The sequence below is a fragment of the Cavia porcellus genome, unplaced genomic scaffold (assembly GCF_034190915.1).
Source record: "Cavia porcellus strain 051 isolate PalLab524CR breed Dunkin Hartley unplaced genomic scaffold, mCavPor4.1 scaffold_20, whole genome shotgun sequence".
Lineage (NCBI taxonomy): Eukaryota > Metazoa > Chordata > Mammalia > Rodentia > Caviidae > Cavia > Cavia porcellus.
In genome coordinates, this window is record NW_026947503.1 from 28,918,441 (window position 1) to 28,922,969 (window position 4,529).

The 4,529-nt window shown below is 41.0% G+C and overlaps 1 pseudogene; it reads left to right on the forward strand.

The window, feature by feature from the left end:
• The first annotated feature begins 831 nt into the window (after positions 1-831).
• On the forward strand, positions 832-2,222 carry LOC100734556 (elongation factor 1-alpha 1-like; annotated as a pseudogene).
• The last annotated feature ends 2,307 nt before the right edge of the window (positions 2,223-4,529 follow it).

A 4,529-nucleotide genomic window follows, 5' to 3' on the forward strand; every position in this document is an offset into this window, starting at 1 on the left:
CGACCCCCCTTCTCTTGCGCCCCCCCATTAGCAAATGGGAACCAGAAATCTGAGCATCTCCTGGGAAGATGACCATAGCAAATAAGGGGGATTTCCTTCTATCATCTCTTTGAAGGCAAATATTTTTATTACTGTTTTGTTCTATTCTGATTAACGGTACTGCTCTATTCAACATTGTTTTGATAAGTTCTATAATGTTCTGTATTTCATTTTATTTTGATATACTTGATTGAAAGAACAACTATTGTAAAGATAACAAAATATACTGTGATGCCTATTAGTGTTATCCTGGTAACCTGCTGTGAAGTTCTGTACCAATTTCACTGTACCATCTTACTTGGCTTTATTATGTTTTGTTCTGTTGTATTTTACTACTTTCAAAATAAAATTTAAAAAAAGAAAGAAATGAAAAGAATAAAGATAGGAAAGGAAGAAGTTAAAACATTATTATTGCAGGTGATGTGATACTGTACTTAGAAGACCCCAAAAACTCCACCAGGAGACCCCTAGATTTAATAAGCAAATTCCATAAATAGCTGGATACAAAGTCAACACTAAAAAATCAGTAGCCTTCTTGTACAAGAATAACAAACTCACTGAGAAAAAAAATCAGGGAAACAATACCTTTTACAATAGCATCCCAAAAAATGAATTATCTAGGAATCAATCTAACAAAGGAGGTAAAAGACCTCTTCGTTGAAAACTATAATACTCTAAACAAAAAAAAAGGAGGTTAAATAGGATATTAGAAAGTGGAGATATCGTTTTTTCACAATGGGTTTGCTGCAAGAGCACAAGTGTACTGAAAACCACCACTAAATCAAAAGCAACATGGGAAAGGAAAAGACTCACATTAATATCATTGTCATTGGACATGTGGATACAAGCAAGTCGAACACTACTGGCCATGACAAATACGGTGGCATCAACAAAAGGACCATTGAAAAATCTGAGAAGGAGACTGCTGAGATGGGGAAGGGTCCCTTCAAATATACCTGGGACTTGGGTAAACTGAAAGCTGAGCATGAGCATGATATCACCACTGGCATGTCCCTGTGGAAATTTGAGACCAGCAAGTATTATGTGACTATTATTGAATAGAATAATACTTTATGTGGACACAAAGACTTTATCAAAACATGATTACCAGCACATCCCAGGTTGACTGTGCTGTCCTGATAGTTGCTGCTGGTGTTGATGAATTCTAAGCTGGTATCTCCAAGAATGGGTAGACAAATGAGCATACCCTTCCAGCTAACACACTAGGTGAGAAACAGCTAATTGTTAATAGTAACAGAAATGTATTCCACTGAGCCACCCTACAGCCAGATGAAATATGAGGAAATTGTTAAGGAAGTCATCACCTACATTAAGAAAATCAGCTAAAGCCCTGACACAGTAGATTTTGTGCCAATTTCTGGTTACAATGGTGACAACATGCTGGAGCCACGTGCTAATATGCCTTGGCTCAAGTGATGGAAGGTCACTCATGAAGATGGCAATACCATGGAACTACACTTCTTGAAGCTTCGGATTGCATCATTTTACCCACTCGCTCAACTGACAAGCCTTTGCAGCTGCCCCTCTAGGATGTCTACAAAATTTGTGGCATTGATACCATCCTCATGGGCCAAGTGGAGACTGGTGTTCCCAAACCTAGCAGGGCGATCACCTTCACTCCAGTCAGTGATGCAACTGAAGTAAAGTCTGATAAATACATTATGAAACTTTGAGTGAAGCTCTTCCTGGAGACAATGCAGGCTTCAATGTCAAGAACATTTTTGTCAAAGATGTTCATCATGGCAGTGTAGATGGAGACAGCAAAAATGATTCACTGATGGAAGCAGCTGGTTTCATTGCTCAGGTGATTATTCTGAACCCTCCTGGCCAGATCAGTGCTGGTTATGCCCCTGTACTGGATTGTCACAAAACTCACAATTCTTGCAAGTTTGCTGAGCTGAAAGAAAAGACTGATCACCAGTCTGGTAAGAAGCTGGAAGATAGGCCCAAATTTTTGAAATCTAGTGATACTGTTATCATTGACATGGTTCAGGCAAGCCCATGTGTGTTGAGAGCTTCTCTAACTCTCATCTCTGAGTTGTTTCACTGTATGTGATATGAGACAGACAGTTGCTGTGGGTGCCATCAAAGCAGTGGACAAGAAGGCTGCTGGAGCTAGCAAGGGCACCAAGTCTGCCCAGAAAGCTTAGAAGGCTAAATGACTAAAACCCCTGACACCTGCCACCCCATTCTCAATCTGTGGCATAAGACTTGTCTCAGAACTGTTTCTCTCCATTGGCCATTTAAGTTTAATAATGAAAGACTAAAGATAACAATACATCATAAAACTTTCAGAAGAAAAGGATGTTTTATGGACCTTTTTTGTGTGTGGCAGTTTTTAAGTTATTAGTTTTTAAAATCAACACTTCCTAATCGAAACAACTTGACCAAAAATATGTCACAATTTTGAGACCCATTGAAACAAACTTTAATGAGAAACTTGTGTCTATTTTGGTCAACACAGCTGCAGTTCCTTACACTCTGTTTCTGGTGTTGACCCTGAAACATGAATATAATTCTGGCTGCTTTATATCTGGGAAAGGGGAAGATGTTTGAGTAAAAAAGTGTGGGGAGGGCTATATTGATGCACCAATTAATAGCAATACTTGAGAAGCTAGGAAGAGGGCAGAACAATAAGCAGCAAAGAAGCAGCCCAGATGCTGGAATATAGCATTCTGCAGAAGACCAGAAGGAATGATATGGATCCTCTTGACCCAGGAAGAAACTAAATTGAAAAAAAAAAAAAAGAAATGAAAGAAAAGAAAAACTTGGACAGAAGGCAGTAGCCAGACCCATTCTCACCAGTGCCAGTCCAACTGTGTGCAAAGCACCACTGGAATCCAGAGGCGCCTGGTCATAGTGAGGTTGGGGGCTGGCAAGCCTGAGGGTCTCAGTGGGAGGATGCAGTCATGGAGCAGAGCAGCAGACCAGAGACCTGTACTGGCTTGTGGTGAGTATGGGGGACTCAGCCCTCCCATGGGAGTGAACGATTGGCAGGGTGCCATTTGGAGTTGGGCAAGCTAACCCCAGAACCAGAACTACAGCCAGCTTCATTCAGCCACTCCTAGCACAGAGAAGATTGTTGAGAATTACTTGGACTGGGTCCTGCCCCTGTGCACGATCCAATAGCTACGACTGAGGTTTCCCTAAAGCCATCCCTAACCAGCCCCAACCACGTGGCAGATACTAACATGGTGAAGATTCTCTGAGGTTAAACAGCTTGGAAGGGGTGATCCAGCCTGCCCTACTCCTGCCTATACTCCAGTAGTCACCAGCAGATTGGGGAAAGCAGCAATCCCTCGCCAGCACATTTCAGAGTAATTATAACCAGTACAAGAAGTGCCGGGGACCCCACTACCCACTTGTCTGGAAGAAACCAGGAACATGACAAGAGAAAGAAACAAAAGGCAGTCTCTAGTTTCCAACCCAAGCAATACTGAACTAGGAGAGGTAAACACAGAAGAGACTGAGAGTTGTACACCTGCAGTTTCTGAAGCAACAGCATTTGACGTAAAGAAACAACTTCATGAAAATATAAAAGAACTTAAAACATAAATATTAATACAAGTAAAAGAAGGTATAAGAAAATAATAAAAGAAATGCTAAGCACCTCTCAAGAAAACACAGATGGAAGAATAGAGGAGTATAGAAAAAGGAGGGAAACCTTTGATGAAGAATATAAAAAACAAATTAAAATCTATGAAACAGATTCAAAGAGATTACCAGGAAATTAAAAACCCCATTGAAGCTGAAAAAACTGCTTGAAAGAAACTAAAGATAGAAAACTTTACGGCAGCTGTGCTGGGGATTGGGGACTGCCTGCCTGCGCCCTCAACTCTGGAGACTTGGAAGCCTGGGTTGAGTGTCCCCGCACCATCCTCAGCCCCGGGAGGGACTTACAATCTTTGCTCCCGCCTGCCAAGGAACTTTGTGGCTTCCTGCCACACTGGACCAGCTCAACAGGGCTTGAGTCTGCCTGCCCCACCCCCAGTGACCCTCTCTCAATCTAAGGAACTGGGCGGTCAGAGGCCCAGAAGCTGAGAACACAGACGAGGATTTCCAACAGGCCAGTAGAATAACACTTGAAACATGGAAATATAGGCAAATGACAAAATGAAAGATCAAAATACAACCTCAGGCCTCCAACCCATCCCAAGAAACCTTAGGAGCTATATACATAGAAGAAAACATATGCCATACACCTGAAATACCTGAAATATTAGCAACTGAAATAAAGAAGCAACTCTGGGAAGCTTTAAAGGAATTCAAACTAGAAATAATTTCCCAGGTAAAAGAAGAAATGATAAAAGAAATGAAAGAGATGCTGAACATATCTAAAGAAGACACAGTAAAAAAAAAATTGGAGGAACTAAACAAAAAGGTAGAATCCCTGGATGAACAATTTAAGAAACAAAAAGAATACATAAAGCACATGAAAAGAGATATACAGGAAACCAAAAATTCCATTG